Raw genomic sequence first — 11065 nt, forward strand, 5'->3', positions numbered from 1 at the left:
TTTCTCACTAATAAGGCTTTTTTGTGAAAAAATTGTATAAAAAATATAGATATTGGTATGAATAAAGATTGAGTATTTGAGTGTATTTTTAAGAGTTGACATATTTTGATCTATTGATAAAACATATTGTTTCTATTATTATTAAGATACAAAGAATCAATAAATATATAACAAAGAGTCAATCATAATTTAACATAACATAATCATAAAAAAAATGTATAATTAACTATCAATACATAAAGATAAACAACAATAGTCAAAACTTGACCCCCCAAAACATAAGACAATTTAATCCATTGCAAATAAAGATACATGGTAAAATAGTATGCTTTAAAATGAAAAATTGTCTTAATTTTTCATAATCTTACAACTTTTTTATTCAATTGTATAAATATTGTTGTCAATTTATATACATAATTGATAATATAACAATATATAAATGTAAAACTTCTAATCTTAAAATAGTAACTTAATTTAAATAAACAATGCATGTTCCCAACTTTTCATAGTTAAAAAATATTGATTTCTAACAATTCTCTTCCAAATAATGTACAATTAAGACCACATTTCCAGACCTCAATTACAATCTAGTGAAACAGTTGTAAAAATAAAATATGTAGACTCGCCATTTAATGCACAAACTATATTTAATACATATATTGCATATGTCATTTAAACGTTAACACTGATTAATTGTGAAATCATAATATTCTACTACATCAATATAAAGAACTGATATTTTTCAGCAAATCTTTTCCCAGGACAATTTTATAGCTTTGAGACACATTGACCATCTAGAGGTAGGGAGGAGTGTAGGCTCAAAAACATAATTTGCATGATCACAATTCTATTCTACATAATCTATTTCTTGTTTTATTCATTCATGAAACCTACGATTTAAATAAAATCCTGAAATTTATTTTAAAATAATTGTATAGAATAATAGATGCATGAAACCAAAGATCCTTTTCAGGATTGTTGTAAACACTATAAATAAGTTTTCATGTTTGATATATAATTGACAACCTATTCAGATGTAATAGATGTTATATCCTATGCTTTTTTGTCGCTATGCCGATCAAAACAACGCTGGTAGTGGTATATAAAATATTTAGATTAGGATGCACATTTCAAAAAATATGCACTTAATACAGATATCAACTAGTTGTGTTGAACGACATCAAATTAAAGTTGATAGCCTTGATTGATACCCTAAAATGAGGACCCAAACCACAAAATCCTAGGCTCCATCTCTTGTCCATAAATTTCCTCTCAACAAAAAAGCAATTTATGTGGACCATAACTGAAATAGAAAGGATGGGGCAATTACTAGCGAGCATGATGGAAGTAATCAGTAAATGGAGAACTCAAGAGGATACAATCATTTGATTAACAGTAGTCGGTCCACCTCTTCTATTCCATGGATATTCAATTGTTTGTTCCCTTTCAAAAATTTGGTAAACCAGCGAGCAGAAAGATTTGGGTATCTCTTTAAATTTTTATCTTTGAAATCCACATGAAAGAGGCCATAACGAATCTCATAACCATACAAAAATTCAAAACTGTCGAACAACGTCCAGATGAAGTATCCTCGAGTGTTCGATCCATTTCTGTACCCACATAAGTATGCTCTCTGTAACTCTAAAGAATTCAATAGAATAAGTTGTGTACAGTTAAGGGTATGGTATATGTCCAGCTTACCTGATAGCTGCAAGCAAACTCTCAAGATAGTCATGGAGATAGTCCATCCTTCCCTTATCATTCAATGCTTCCAAGAGTGAGAGAGATTGGTTGTTTTTGGTGCCATATCCTAAAAATAAATTTATAATTAACATTTCAGAATTGAAACAAAATCAAATGAAACTACTGTAAAGCACACTAAATGGTAATAGGATAGAAGAACTCGAAAATGAAGATGACGGGAGAATTAAAAAGCGGGAGTGTTGATAGATAGGAGATAATTTTAAGTACAGATAGTCAAGATGATGAATTCTTCAAGTATAAGAAAGTCTTGAAACTGCTTGAAGTACAAGAAAGTATAAGCAACAGAGATATTGTGGTTACATGGAGACCTGAGTCCAACACAAAACATACAATTCATTTGCTGTGTCAAACTAAACATAAGACAGTGAGTACCATTTTCATAGATTAATATAGGTGGATTGTCATAGTGTTGCTTGAAATATTCCAATAATGCTTCCAATCCCCATGGAACATTCAGAAGTCCAGTTGGTGCCAGCTGCAATTAAATAATCAGGTTTTCATGGTCCACTACAAATTTAATATATCATAATTTATTTTGACTAACCAGAGATGGGTAAGCAACAAATTATGGGCTTACCTTACCAATAGGGACATCGCCTCGCATTACTTTATATACACCAACGTATAAACATCAGTATCTAAAATAGCTTACCTGTATTCTAAACTTTGTGATTTATTTCAAAAGTTGTTATCTACCTGTTTCATTTGAACCTAAATCCCTCAGATAATCTCTTTCCTCCGCACCAAACCTCTGACTAGGTAAATTGGAAACATAGTAAGTGCCGTAATGATTCAACCCAACGAAATCAAAAGATCCCCATAGCTTTTTAGATTGTTGTTTGGTGAAAGTGGGCAGCCTGGAGCCTACAATCTTCTTCATGCTGGAAGGATAGTCCCCAAAGAAAAGAGGATCTATGAACCTTTTGGACATGAAGAAAGAAAAGGGTCATAATAAATTGGTATAGATTTAAAATTCTATCACAAGGTTCCAGAAGGATTTTCTCATTTCAATTCAGTAAAGACTTACCAACCATTTTGAAAATCAAATGTCCTCTGAGTTGCAGCTATATCTTTGGATGAGTTTGTCAATGGCACATACCACATTGCCACAATTGCCAAGCCAATAAAACCGTTTTGGTTGGTCTGCATAAAGAAAGAAATTATCAAACTTTTAAACAATAAATTTGGGCAACCTCCAGGCGGCCAATAAAAAGTAAATTGCTTTGCTGGAAATTTCTGAATTTAGGGCTCAACCAAATGGGGAGTAGTTAAGCCTTTTCAGAAGTTATTAACCTATTTTCAGTGTTAAAAATTGCCCTTTTAAGAACAAATATTACCCTACTTTCAGTGTTAAAAATTACAACCTGAAATTTTTCTCTGTAGACCTCAACTACTTCTGCATGAGATAACAAAACATGATGACCAACAATATATGGTTCGACTGTAGAATCTCCTGCACTACAGTTGCCAAAATATCCAAATGGATAAGAACAGCGTTCCGGAGGCCACCAACCAATGTCATAACTTAAAGTGGGAAATGCATTTGGCTCGTTGAAAGTTGTCCAGTACTTCACTCTGTCCCCAAATTCTCTGAAACAAACTTCTACAAAGGCTCTGAAATCTTCTCTGTTTAGCAACAGCCAATCAAAACTCTTAGGCATCTGATAGTGTGAAGAATAGCTTCATGAAGAACAGCCAATAATTTATAGATTGAGACATTACACTATTCTGGGACTGAGCCATCCTCCATAGGCATCTTCCAAGCTCTGGGGCAAATCGAAGTGGTATAAGGTAGCATGCGGTTGAATACCTGCAAATTTTACGAATGTCTTCAATTACAAGTTTTTATTCCTTCAATTCTGTGTTCTCTATTCAGTTCCAAGATTTCTTTTACTCATTCCTGAATAATATAGTTTAATTCGATGGGGACTAGAAGATATTATTTTTACAATGAATGAGTGGCCTTGGACTCTTTTCTTACCATGGAGAAGGAGTTGATTGATGAGACTATTGTAGTAATCCAATCCCTTTGGATTGATGTCCCCTCTTCCATCTGTAAAAAAACAGCAAGTTAAGATATCTCCAAGTGAAAATAAAAGAGAGTTTGCCTTTTTCCTGTTAAGATCATCAAGAAAATATTCTGGCAGTACCAGGTATAAGTCGAGACCATGAGATGGAAAATCTGTATGCATCTAATCTCATTTTGAACATCAAACGGACGTCCTCCTGATAGTATGTTAGTGGTAAGCTAAATTAAAGCAGATAGAATGTAATTGATTTAATATTACCAATCAAGAAAACTGTAGTAATCGAGATTACTTTATAATGGTGGTATTGGTCTACAGCAACATCTCCTGTGCTTCCATCAAACATTTTCCCTGTGAATGCACATTTGGCTTAGTCCTTTAGTAATAGAATGGTTAACTTGGAGCTGGAGTAGACCAAAAAAAAAGGATAATATAATGGTTTTATATGCACCAACAGAATAGAAGCATTTTCCTACATCAAGAATTGTTATTGTTAATGGTAGAATTATTAATCATATTGAGTTGCATCTACTTTAAGAAAACAAATGTATAGACAACATTCACATAAATTTTCTGGTGTCCCAGAAAAAGAAGGGACTTACCAGAATGTGTATAAGTATCCCAAATGGAAGGCTTACGGCCATCAAGTTGTGCTGCACCTTCAACCTGTAATATGTATACACCCACACCAAAGTTAAAGACAAAAGTATTATTAAACATTATAACAACTAATTTATAATAGAAAATAGAGGAGAGAAGTGATATTACCTGGTAGGCAGAAGTCTCTGCACCAAATATAAAGTTTTTGGGAAAATCATCTCTGTTGAGGGTGTCTACCTTGAATTGCAGAGAGACAGGAATTTGAAGTCCTACGAAGAACCAAAACAAAAGTGCCTCTCTCTTTCCAACCTTCATCGTTTTCTACCTACTTTTCTACAGTATTAGCAAAAACTTTCTATAATTTTGGAATGAGTTGAATTTTAAATCTTTTAGTAGGGCATGCATTAGTAAATTAAATTAAGGTATGGAAATAATCAAGAGAAAGAAGAGAAATGTGACACGACAACTTTTGGAAAGCATTTGCAAGAAAATCAGTCAAGATTCCCAAGCAATTGCACCCACAAATATATACATCAGATCTTGTTTTCTCTTACAATCACACCAATCTCGAGTGAAGAACATAAAGTCTTTTGTTTTTATCAAAATGAATGAACTTAATGAGATGAAGAAGTACGAGTAGAGGCTGCAGATTGTTGGTGGAGCATATGGCTACAACTCTATTGTCGCTTTTGATGGGTAGTTATAAGTTTTTTTGTCAGGAACGGAAGAGTCTAATATTGCCAGGCCATTAGAGTTGTAAGGCTACCTAGAAAGAACGGGAATTCTCTTCGAATGGAAAAATATCTTCAAAGAAGTGACTGTGACTTTGACAGTGGAATTGTCCATGAGTAGGGTCATGACCAATGGAATCTACCTGATGGTGATGCTAACCGAGAACGTAGAAATTTTAGGATGGGATTTGGTATATTGTGAATGTAGAATGTCTTGATAGTAGTTAGCTTCTTGTATGTGGTTGCCTACGGATAAAAGGAGAAATATGACATAATGATTCATAACTATTATATATGTAATTTATTATATTTAGTGTAGGTAGATAGTGAATTTTTTATTATATCACTTTAACTATATATACCATGGATGTATGGATGTTGACAATGAGTATGTAGCTTTACTTGTCAATGGAAGAATAGGAGAGTCATTAGGAACTCCAATTTTTATCCTCCTTCGGTGTGAAGCAATGAGATTCGATTATGTATCTCTCTGAACAAAACATGCCTAGTGTGGATTAAGGTCTCCAAGTGTGAACCATGTTAAATTATTTTATTAATGATCTATATTGTATTTCTTAGTACTCCATATCAATGATAGGTCGGTTGTGTGTATTACTATTGATTAAAAAATGGCTCTATAAAGTGTAAAATTAGATGTGTATTACTATTAATAGGATACTTGGGAAGGTTTTAGGATGTATTTAGGGATATGGTTCACTTAATGAACTTTTAAAAAGAAAACATAATTTATGTTCGGGTATGGGGGCTTACATCAAGGAACACCAAGTCAATCTATGACCTTTCAAATGTGCCAAATAAAGAAAATGAATTATATGTTGTTGAAAGAAGATAATGTTAACTAACATGAGTAGTCATGTCTATTAAAGATTATGAAAGAGACAATGGTGCACAAGTTGGTGACCTTAGTGATATTCACATCTATCTTCTTCACAATCCCAGGTAGCACTTAGCATTAGTCATAGGTGACTATCTATTAACCCTCTTGATATAAAGGTTAGCTCCAATTATTATTAGTTGCATGATAGGGTAATTATCCATGAAATTATTATCATATCCTATCCAGGGTAACCCTTCACAACCTTCAGCTTTGTGAGCCAATTGAATGCAAATTAAACCCTTGTGGTAGCCCAAGCATTGATCATTAGTATGGTCCAATGACTCTCTGTCAGTACTCAAATATCTTATCGTTTCACACTTGTGGGGATCATAGATTATGATATTCATAGTAGTGGAATTAGATAAGCATATCATAATCAACAAATTTAGAAAACTACACATAGAATCCTCTAAGTTTGGAATAAAATTTCACAAACACATAAAAATCACATTAAATCAACATGAGATAGCTTCTACTCAACAAATACGAATCATAGAATAGTTGAATCCATTCACTTCATTTAACATATTATTTAGAAGCATATTATGTATTAAATACAAGTTATTGAGTATTCTTAACTTATTCATAACCATCTAATACCCATCTTAACATCGATATAAATCCTAATGAAGAAGGAAGTACAAAAAAGTGAAGAATAACCCCAAAGCTTGGATTTTTCCCTATATACTTGCTTCTAAATGATATCAAAGTCACATGCATTTCTCCCCACAAGGTCTCTCAAAGAACACATATGCATAAATTTGGTTAATTTTTTGTTCCATTAATAGTGATTAAAAGTAGGTACAAAATTATTTAACTAAGTTATATTGATGAAATTTAAAAAGGATAGATCTAGATCTCCACTTTGAGCTCCCATTGATGTTAAAATCCTAACATAATGTGAACATCCCATAACCCTTATAGTTACCTATCAAATATTCTTAACAATATTTAATTCCCTAAATTTAACACAATCTAGTTTATAACATAGGGTTTTATTTGTGAATAATCTACTAATATGGTCAAGCATCACAATCATATTAATTTATGACATTATTCCTAATTAGAACATGTCATGCCTCATAAGGCCACACAATCATTATTAAACTTTGAAATATACATATTACAAGAGCTATAAAGTTTCTCTAGCAAAATCAATATGCAAGTTGATTTTAGACAATTGGCAATAGTATATCCATTGGATGATCATTTAAAGATATGCATCCAATAATAGTATATTATTGACCTCTTAATATCCTTTACCTTATTGTGAAATCCAAAACTTATAAATAGTCAAATTTACAAAATATGAATAATTCACTTTTGCAACTTATAACTAAATATGACCTTATTAGTAAGAGATAAGATTATATCAAACTATTTTATATACTATAGTTATAGATAATTTATATCTCTTAACTCAATCTCAACGAAACCATCACATAAAATGATAATTATCTTTCATTTAACATGTGAGCATGGGTATGTGCACCAAGTTGTGGTACCAAAAGAGGGTCTTAAGATGCCACTTTTTTCTGAAATCAACAAAGTTTGAACTTCAACAACAAATTGAAGATAGTTAGACTCCAAATTTGAAGATGCAACAAGAACAAGAGTCAGAGTGCTTCAAGTCTACTTTCTAGACTACTATTTTTTTTTTTAAATGGTGGATATTAAGGGCTTCAAAAAGGGGGCCACAAAAAGTGGTCCTGTTTTTATGCAAAAAACATAACATAGCGTCTGTTGTGGCCCCCCTAAAATATTAACTTTTTTTTTGAATTTTTAAAATCGCTTCAGTGAGAAATTAGCTAACACCTTGTAGTTTATGCTAGATTTTTCAGCTAATTTTTTAATGATTATATGATTTTTAACTAATTTTTGAAGTGGATACATCCTAAAAAACAAAAATTTGAGCGTGCTCCCCCCTAAAATCATTGATAACTAATCAAAAATGAATTTATTTTTTTTTAAATTGTGTAGAATGGAGTCTAGTTTCTAAAAATGTAAGTTTCTTCAAAATCCGATGAACGTGTAAAAAACTATACCCAAAATAGTGCATGTTGGTTTTTGACCAAAAATGAACACACTAACAAAAGAAATTATAGATGAAAGCCTTAACAAAATCAAAATGTGAAAATAATTACATGCTTGGATAGCTAAGAGAGAGATCGAGATCTCTATGGTATTTTTTTCAGTTTTATTGAAACACGTGCAAACCTGATGGAGAGCACGGCCAAAAATATGTGAAATTTTCTAATCCTCTGTTAAAAACATGTCTCAGGCCTAAAATGGTCTTCCAACCCTTTGGGTTGGATGCCCAAGTACAATCAAACCCAAAGGGTTGGTAGTTCCCAATGCAGACCATTTTGGCGCTCGCCAAATGAAAAAAATGTTAGGATAACTTGTTAATATTTTATCATATCATTATCTTCATCTTAAGCTTAATCATCATAGTTTTAAACACATCATATAGATATTATAATGCATTCATGCATGTAGATAAAATATCACTCATTCTTGGAGTTGTCATTCCTAAGTCATTTGCTCAATGATCTGATACCAAAATATTGACTTTAGGGATCTTGTGAGATAGAGAACAATGGGAAACCCCTTGAGAAGTTGAACAAATTGATTTAGTTCATATACTTGCACCAAAAGTATCATTGGTGTGTGGGTCTTTTGATCTCGAGTTATTCATTTTGGTCACCGCATTTTCCTAGATACACCTTTTAAGATTGAAGTTTTGAAAATTGATGTTTATCTTTCACCTAAAATATAGCTCTCCCATAAGAATATCTTAGAGAAAGAGGATGATATCATAAACACATATTCCTTGATGTCACTTTACCTTCCATACATCATATCTGTCCTAGAGAGGAAGCATTGATGGACATTAATTTACTCTCTCCCAAATTTGGTCCTTCCAAAGAGGGCACATTGGTGCAAGAAGAGGTTAGGAGTACTTCTTTCAAAGATCTCCCTCCTAAATATGAAACTTTGAAGAATGATGTTTATCCTAAAATGTACCTCCCAAATAAGGATAAATTGGCACAAGAGGAAGAAATCATTAGCAATTTCCTTAATTCTTTACCTTCCAAAGATGTATCATTGGAGAACAAAGAGATCAATCAAGTCAATACCATTCATATTTCTAGTTATGAGAATCCTAAATGCAAGGAATCTCCCAATATTCTAAAAGCTAAAAAATAGATATGTGAAAGATATTCTATGGAAAGACAACTAGAACAAAAATATGGTTATGAAATACATCAAACATTTAATTCTTGTGTCAAAAAGAAAGATCCTAATGTGTTGGCTTGATGATGATTGTAATGAATCATTTAATATGTTATCATTGATGGAACATGTATACACACACACATATGCTCACATTGTCTACCAATATTACTTCTAAAAGTTACTTGTATTGAAATTGGTATTAGAAGTTTTGTTTATGATGGTTTAGAGAGTGTCAAACCGGTACATGTAGACAACCAGTATATACAAGAATGACTCGACACCAACTTGAAGATCCAACAAAGATTATCAAAGAAGCAATGAAGGACAATCAGTTTTCATGTTGATATGGTTAACTCTGATTGGTATTGGTGTTCCAATAGGTATTCATTGATTATGTGATGAGTTATCACCGGTCGTGATGAGTTATCCTAATCAACAAATTTTTGCGGTAATTTGTAATGAGTTATGTTTGACTGTCTAGATACACTGCACCTAGGAAATTGTGATATAATTTCTAAGGCTGACATGAAATCTAAATGTCTATATAATGACATTATGATGAACTATTTTGGAGATATGATATGAGATGATTTGATGCAAAGATAGAAGTGTTAAGTTGTTGAAGGCATTGCAGAGTATGTTGGTTATGCAGTTTTGAGTGCGTAGAAGAGGATATATTAAAGCAAGTTATGCTACTTCTGTATCACACCACCTGTTGTTTTCTATCACTACAAAAGTCAAATCCCTTAACTGGGTAAGCTCTAACAAGCTTCATTGTACAAATCCTCTAACAAAGTGATCCGTTAGTTTGGATTTAGTAACCCTCTACCGAGGTTACTCCTAACAGGTTATTACCTTTAACAAGGTATAACTCCTAAGAGAGCTTTGGGGTCTTTAACAAGATTTTCTCGTAGCAGAGCACCTTTGTAGACCTTAACCGATTAGTTACCTATTATTGGAGATAGTTAACTTGTGAGTCTCATCTCACCATGGTTTTTCTCATTTGGGTTTTCCACGTATAAACACTTGTGTTATGGTGGATATTTTACTTATTGTGGATTCTTTAATATCATTTTGGATTGCATGCATAGTGTTTAGTAAACTTGTTCAGTATATCTACCAGTCAATGTTTAAAGTAGTATTGTTTTAGGTTTCACTGATTCACCCCCCATCTCAGTGCTTTATAAGTCTATCATAATGTTCCTTTCACTTCTCTTTCTTCCCCCTCTCACCCTAAGAAGGACATTGATAAGGATATTATTGAGAAACTCCATGGTATCTTATCAAATATCTCCCTTTGGGACTTGATTCGAACTTCCCTTTCATACCATATGTTGATCCAAGAAGCCTTTCATAAAGTGGTTCCTCATCCTCCTTCTAAACCAAATGATATCACATTCTCATAAAATGAATTGCCTTCTATAGAGGTTAGAAATAAAGATGACCCCCTTATGATTACTCCTTGAATTTATGCACACAACATAAGAGGTACCTTAATTGATAATGGTTAAACACTTAACATTTGTTGTGTTGACATATTAGAGAAGATAAGTTGCGATCAATCTTCTATTCAAGAAGACCCTTTTTGTGTTCATGGCTTTGATAATGTTCCTAGAGAGACATTTGGTATAGTCATATTAATTATCAAACTAGGACCTGTGACTTTGCCTACTTCTATTCATGTCATGCCAAATTATCTTAATTATAACCTTCTTCTTGGTAGATTGTGGATTCATGCTATGAAAGAAATCCCTTCTACTCTTCATTGCACAATCAAACTTATATATCACAATGAACTTGACACA

The 11065-nt window shown here is 32.6% G+C and overlaps 1 pseudogene; it reads right to left on the minus strand.

The window, feature by feature from the left end:
* Window positions 1–1229: 1229 nt before the first annotated feature.
* On the minus strand, window positions 1230–4706 carry LOC131062869 (beta-glucosidase 22-like; annotated as a pseudogene).
* Between the last annotated feature and the right edge of the window lie 6359 nt (window positions 4707–11065).

Source organism: Cryptomeria japonica, chromosome 9 (assembly GCF_030272615.1).
Source record: "Cryptomeria japonica chromosome 9, Sugi_1.0, whole genome shotgun sequence".
In the NCBI taxonomy this organism is placed as follows: Eukaryota; Viridiplantae; Streptophyta; class Pinopsida; order Cupressales; family Cupressaceae; genus Cryptomeria; species Cryptomeria japonica.